This window comes from Echinops telfairi, unplaced genomic scaffold (assembly GCF_000313985.2).
Source record: "Echinops telfairi isolate 266 unplaced genomic scaffold, ASM31398v2 ScPeMD7_9;HRSCAF=40, whole genome shotgun sequence".
Classification (NCBI taxonomy): Eukaryota; Metazoa; Chordata; class Mammalia; order Afrosoricida; family Tenrecidae; genus Echinops; species Echinops telfairi.
Genome location: NW_022103906.1, coordinates 31379860 through 31387229, shown reverse-complemented (window position 1 = coordinate 31387229; position 7370 = coordinate 31379860). Strand labels below are relative to the sequence as shown.

Sequence of the window (7370 nt, the reverse complement as noted above, 5' to 3'; positions counted from 1 at the left end):
CCCCCGACTTCTTCTCTCATTTACCTGGTTGTAGTTTATCTATTTCTCATCCCACTTCGGGTTTGACTTTCTTCAAGATGCCTCCTCCAACTACCTCAAATAAGATTAATCATGCATCCACACATACCAGTTATGTGGAATACACCATATCCCATTGTGCTGAGTTCACTTTAACTCCTAGCAACCCCCTGCATGTCAATGGAGAACCGTGCTCCGCTCAATTTTGAAGGCTGTGATCATTGGGATGAAGATCACCAGCTCTTTCTTGTAAAGCACATTGAGGTAGATTCCAATCACCCAGCTTTCTGCCACACTGCTTACGTGTCCATGCCCCCAAGGACCCCACACCTTCTGTCTCAGTCACTGCCCATTCCTCTCGATCTGTAGCCTCAACATTAAGCCCAGACGTGTGAACATAACTGAACAGCATTAGAAGGACGCAGTCATGATAGAGGGGTGGAACCACCCTAATTCAAACCCGCACAGCCTCTGCTTCATTTCCAAGAGTGCAGGGCTCTGTTTCCCAGGATTCTCTCCCATGTGCCAGCCAGTGCCACAGGTCTCTGTTCCCAGGCTAGTGCAGTCCTCTTCCTCTTCCTCTTCCTCATCAACCCAAGTCCTTGCTGATTTTCAAGCCTGTCTACCACCCTTGAAAGCCAGGCAGCTGGCCCTGGTAAATCCAGCCCCAAACGCCCACTGGGCCTTCTCTCCTCTCCCTGACTCCTCCACATCTGTGTCCCAGCCATTCCATGGACACACAGCAGATCGGGGATCCACTGTGTCCCTGGCAGTCTTCTCATTCCTGTGTATGCATATAGAAATACAAAGACAGTTCGTGAAGGAAGGGCAATAACTTCTGTCTAGTGCCTGTCTCAGAGCAGGGAAGGGTGCCAACGAGCTCTGGGAACGGAAGGTTCTGATCTCCCTGATGAGCACCTGCTGCTGATACACAGGCCTAACCTAGCGCATACCTGGGAGCCTTCTTCTTTTGTCTCGGTGACTACACACACACCCTGACCAATTACACGCTGACTTTGTGGTACGCTTTGCCCCACTAAGCATCCCTGGTAGTATAACAGATTATACATTAAACTGCTAACTGCAATGTCAGCAGTTCAAGCCAACCCATCACTCCTTGGGAGAAAGATGAGGTTGTCGTGTCCTGGAAGCATTTAAAGTCTCAGAAATACAAAGGGGCAGTGTTTCTCTGTCCTACATGGTCACTGAAAGAATTGGCAAAATGGCCGTGGGTTTTGGTTGATATTTTTGGTTATTTGGCCCATTGATCTTGCTTCCTATGTGACTCAAACCACGCCTAGTCCCCCAGCCGCGGTCTCTGCCGCATTCCCAAGCGTGTAGAGCTCTGTCTTCTAGAGGCTGCAGCTACACAGTAGCACCAGCACCTCTTCTCCCTGACCAGCCAGCGGCCAGACTCAGGGCTCTGCGATGGCCCACCCTCCTGTCACCACATGCACCCTCCCCTGGGTTGTGCTCCACCCAATTGCTAATGCCCCCTCCAGGGGCCTCTGAGCACACCCAGAAGATGTTTCTGGCTGAGACATGATTCAAGTCTGCCCAGGAGGAATGAAGAATTTTGGCTCCATGCTTCTGTCTGAAATAAGACTTTGAAATTCAAAAGTCTGTTTTGTTTTGTAAATATAATTGGCCAAGTGTCTCTCCCAGAGATATGCTCTTTCATTTCTAGCTCTTGCGTTATTTACCCAATGATGAGTTTGAATTAAATATCTAAAGTCTTTACCTTAGAAAGATTCAGATAAAATTCTCTCTCTCTCTCTCCTCCGCTTCCTGGTTCCTTGCTCTCTGTGTCCCCTCCTTTCTGCTCCACTTTTGGAAGCACTCAAACACACTGACACCCCACCACCACCACCTTTGACCTTGCAACAGGCCCCTTCCAACCTCTTCCTCAGAACTCAGGAGCCTGCTGCATGGATCAGGGAAGCTGGAGTTGAGCACACCATGTTAGTAATGGGCACACAATAAATATTGCTTAGCTGCAGGTGTCCCTGTCTCTGCCATTGGTTAAAGAGAAAGTAGATCCCCAGAAGATGCAAACGGTGTATTCCATTTGGAAATGAGAGGAAAAATGAGCTACAAAGCCAAGAGTACTGTGTTGGGAGGCAGAGGACCTTGAGTGTGGCCTCCGCTGTGCCATCAGGTCACTGGGTGACAGTGCTGAGGCCTGACACCTCTCTGGGCCCCTTCTGCCACATCTGGAAGTGAAAGGATGAGACTCCATGAAAGGACGTCCCCACCCCACCCCCAGCCCAGGACAGTAGAGACAGCTGCACTGTGGCTGGGGGCAGAGTGGGAGAAGGAGGGGGCTATGTGCCCTGGAGCACAGGCAGGGTGGGCCATCCTCCTCTGCCCAGTTGTCTCAATACTTTGATCTTCAGTCACTTGGAGAGTGTAGTCAGAGTGAAGTGGGGGTTCAGAGACCAGGGGCCCTCATGGGGAGAAGGCTCCATGCCTAGACTACATGGCCCTGAGCTGCCCCTCCTCACGGCCTTCTGGCTTCTCCTCCAGCTAAAACCTCCTGCTCACCCAGTTCCTGAAGATCACAACAGAGGCACCACAACCTTCCCTTTTTAACAACTCTTACTGATGGAAAATTCTTCTTCATACCTAATCTAAGTCCATCTGCTGCAATTTCTGTCTATTTTCTCTCGCTCAGTCCTTACTGGAGATGGGGAACAGCTGGTCGCCATCCTCCATATAACAACCCCTCCTAAACCAAAATCAGTTATTACATCACCCCTCAGCCTGTTTTCCTTCTGGTATCACTTCCACCGTTCCTCTGACCTGCCCTCAGGCATCCTAGCTCCGAGGCCCTCACCGAACCTGGTGGTGGGCAGGGGTGGGCACTGCAAGCTCTGGGACCTTCTCCCTGGGTTCCTGAATTGAGGCACCCAGAAGCAACATCCAGAGAGACTGGCCGGAAAAGAAAGGGACTTATAAAGACTATCCCTGTAAAGACTATCGCCCCAGCCTCGGGCTTCACATATGAAGCAACAGACAATCAGAAAGGGCTTTGGCCCTGACCCAAGGTCAAATCTAAGGAACCCAGCCCCAGATGCCAGACTTGGAATGTTTGCCATCACAATGCCCTGAGTGCTGCAGCACATCCTCGATGGGAGGGCAAGCAGGGGTACGGTCTGACTCAGAAAAAGCGAGGGGCCACAATTTCCCCGTACACTCCTGAAGTTTCCAATTCGGATCTGCCCAATCCTCCTAGTGGATACCTGCAGGAGGTACGGACGTTTGCTGTTCACACCTTTGTTGGAAGGAGTGTGATTGTTCGTTTCTCATTCTTAATAGAGAGATTTGGGAATGAGCAAAGCGCACAGAACAAAGAAACCGGGAGACAGAAAGGCACACTTCACACCTTGCGGCTGATTCAAGGTCAGTCTGGCAGGTGGCTGTCAGGCCAGTGAGAATCCTGACAACCTGAGTCTGGTGGGACAGCTCTGTTAGACAGACAAGCCCTTGCTCAGAAACATCTGGCTGGCCTGCCTTGTGCAGGTTAGCTGCATCATGCCAGTTGCTCTCATGAGGTCTGCGTGGAACAGACCTGGAGAAAGGATTACCTCATTGCTCCCACAGGACCGACTCCCCTTGCACATCCCAGAATTCCAGACTCCCGCAGTTTAACCCTTTCAGAAGTGAGGTGAGCAGGGTATCCCCTTAAATACCAAGAAGAAAGAGCCAGAGGGCAAAGAGGAAAGACAGGTGTGCCTACAGATCACATTAAGTAAGATTATTCGGTTACCTGCTTGAGTGTTCAATAAGCCCCAACTGGAGATGGACAGCGGGGACTGGGAGTGTGTGTGAGGAAATGCGAATCAGATGATGAACTCTATCCTAATCATTAGGGCTGCCAAGTTTCCTAAACAAATAATTGAGTAGGGCTGAAAGGTAGCAAAGGGGGATAAATACGGTTTTCAAGGCTCGATTATTTTGAAACCACTTTCACCCTCATCTTTAAGAAACTGACGGATCTTGCACCAACCACTTCAATTTCCAGAGGATGCTCCACCCATTCCAGACCTCTAGATGCCCCCTCCCCTTGGTTAACTAGAGGAGGAACATTTTCACACACACACACACACACACACACAGAGGCATTTTAACTGCACTTACCAAAGCACCCTAACACAATAAGCGAGCTTATTTGATTTCCCCCAAATCCCAAAATTAAATTTTAAAAAGGAGAGGCTAAAAGGCTCTTCTTTGATCAAAATTTTAATATGTTTTCAGTCCTATTTCAGGGGACAGATTTCTTTAACAGGAAAAACCTGCACACAATGACGGGCTGAAAGCAGGCTGGCCAAGAGATTATTAGTTGTTGCTGTGTTTATGATGAAAAGAGGTGAGAGGAGGGGTGACCAAGATGGATGGAAAGAAGAGAAAAGATGGGATCTTTCCTTCTCAGGTAAGCGCTGCTGGGCTTGTGAGAGCAAGAAGAGGCAACACCTTCGCCCCACAGAGGTGAGAGGGGACGGGTCCTAATTGGCCAGTTGTGGAGAGGAGCAGTCACCAGCTCTAAGGACAGTGCTTCTCTGGGGTCCTGGTGAATACGACTGTGTTTGATGACATAATAAGCAGCAAATTTAATTTCCTGAGCACCCATCAAGTCCTTCATAGACAAACAGACACCCGCCACACATCAGCTCTGCTCAGTGATCCCGTTCCAGCAAAGGGGCTGGATCCTGGCTTTCACACCCCATCCAAGGTGAAGCTGCGAAGAGGGTGTTTTGCATTTCGTCAATTATTCTTCAGCTCCTATTATCCTTTTTTTAGTCTAAAGTTGTTATTTTAATGATCTCTGTTCCAAACGGGGAAATACAAGGAAGAGGAACAAGAAGGAGGGAGAGGGAGGGAAAGCCAGCGCCCCAGTGTGTCCCACTTGTACTTTCCAGAGCGCCTTCTGCTCCCTCCCCCCACCTGCCTTTTCCTCAGCACATGAGTCACCATCCAGAAGCTGGTTGAAAAGCCTTACTTTTCATGCCCTCTATCATGACATAAATCCAACAGCTCATCATCAGCTGAAAGGACCCTCAATGGTGCTCCCTGTTTCTGGTTCTCCGCTCCAAAGCATTCCCTAGTGTTATTACTCTCTTCATGAAAACTAAGGTGTCCCCATTCAAGATGCCCAGGCTGCTCAGTATTGCCTCTCCTGGGCTTGCTTGGGGTCATAGAGAGGGCACAGAAGGAGCAACCTCTCTGTCAATTAAGTCCCAGAGAAGGAAAAACTTCAGCTTCACCTCCAGATGTCCCCATCCCCACCCAGTGCAAAGGAATTCTAATTTGCAGCAAGCAAGTTTGTTTTGTTTATTGTCAGACAGCATGCGCAAAGACGGGCTAGCTGTAACCTGACCAGGAAAACAACAGCTAAAGTCAGGAAGCTTAAAAAAAAAAAAATGGTGAGTGGAACGTCAGGAATAATGGTTTCCACCTAAAATAGCTGCCTAAAGGAGGTGAAAGAGAACCTGTTGTGGGGGTTAAAGAAAATAAAGATGAAAAAGTGAAAGCGATCTGTGGAGTCAGAGAATCCAGGCTGTCATCTGCACCTCAGCAAGGAGACTGGAGACTCCCTCCTGGAACATCCGCTTCTTGCCTTGGCTTGGGAACCAAAGGCTCAGTTTCAGGTCTAGGGCACCCAGCAGAGTGGGCAAATCCCCCTGAACTCCCCTGGGCCTCAGGGACTCTTCTGAAGCTCAGCCAAGGACTGATAGCTTCTTTGTGACCAGCAGGTCAGATACACACCTGGTGAATTGCTGCGGTCATAAAATTAGAAACTGCCTGCATGAAATCACGGTGGAAGTTCAAGACCCAACACAGCACCACCACCACCATCACCGGCCCCCAGGAGACCCAGCTTCCTAGGAAGTCCACCCATGGGACACCTTTCCTTGCTGGACTCTGGGGGAAAGGAGGGCTTGGGATTCCCCCACATACACACACCACCATCACCAAAGGGAGGCCCTGCGGTCTGCCAGTTTGGAAGGCTCAAGGGTGCCATTGGGCGCAATGAAGAGAGGTCATCTGAAGTGCATATGGCTGGTGACTCCAGCAACCTCTTTGCCCCAAAGGTGCCCACACACCTAAACAAAGAGGGTCCTAAGGGGTGCACCCCTCCCATCAGCCTCCACTTCCACAGACAAGGACCCTTAGGGCTGGGCAGCTCTGCTCTGATAAGGACGTCACCTTTACACAGGCTAAAACTAAGCTCCATCCTTTTATGCCAGTGCCTACCAGGCCAGGGCAGCCGTTCTGAGCTTGGGGGCCACTAATTGACCAAGAAGTTTCTTTTGCTCTGAGCAACTGTTTCATGTGGGGTTGTTTCTGGTTTTGTCTTCAGCAAGCCGTGGGACATGTAGATGCCCAGCAGGTCATACAGCACAGCAGCCTACACTCCCGGAAGTGAATGAAGGACTCCTGCCAAGCAACCTGAACTGAGACAGGGTGGGCAGGAGGTCAGAGGAGAAGAAGTTTGAGAAAGGATTCAAGTTGAAGGTCACAATAGTTTGGGGAGTGCAGGTCAAGACCATGACCAGGGAACACACGCTACAGTACAAAATCCAACCAACCAATCACCTTTTTGAAAAGCTGCCGCCTCCCAAGGATGGGTACCCAAGAAAGAGCGCATTCAGGGACTCCAACTCCCTTCGCCCAACCAACCTGAATCTACAACCCAACGCTGCAGGCACCCTAGCCCAACACCAGCCCTACTCCCACAGACCTGAGCTGAGCTCATTAGCAGTAGTAAACAAACCCCGTACTTGACAACCCAGAAGTTTTCCAAATTGTCAGCTTGGTTTCCTCCCAACAAAAGACCGTGATTTCCCACCTTGGTCGCGTTTCCTCCCTTAAACTTTTCTCTTCTTTCTGCAATGCCTCTAGGGAGGCTACCTGGCAAGGCACTGCGAATGGAACGGCAGGAGCAGCACCCCCGGGACGCAGGCAGAAGTACCTTTTCCGCGGAGCAGAGGGGCTGGTGCCCAGCGGCTCGATGCTGCGCGGTGGACGGAGGTTGTCGGGTGGGAAGCACGCGGAGGATTACGCGTCCCCGTCCCCGTCTCTGCGACCAGACCTTTCAGCAGCTCGGGCCAACTGTGCTAGGGATGCACTTAGCAATTATCTGCTGGCGCTGACGCCCCGCCCTCTGCTCTTGCGATTGGCTCCCCAAACCCGGGCCGGACTGCATTGGTTTCAGCCGACCTCACTCACCGCCTTGGCTCCTACTATTATCTAAGCCATCAAAGGAAATAATTCCATGTTTCATTGACAACCTGTAAGGCTTTCCTCCGGCCCCGTGGTGGGGCCCGGCTGGAAGTCCGGTGGACCGAGGG

General features: G+C 50.7%; 1 protein-coding gene across 1 annotated transcript in view; it reads right to left on the bottom strand.

The window, feature by feature from the left end:
* Positions 1–7058, bottom strand: part of ZMAT4 (zinc finger matrin-type 4) — a 532047-nt gene extending 524989 nt beyond the window's left edge. The window contains exon 1 of the mRNA XM_013005877.2: positions 6992–7058. The gene's annotated coding sequence lies outside the window, so the exon portion shown is untranslated. The remainder of the gene's footprint in view (positions 1–6991) is intronic.
* Positions 7059–7370: the final 312 nt, after the last annotated feature.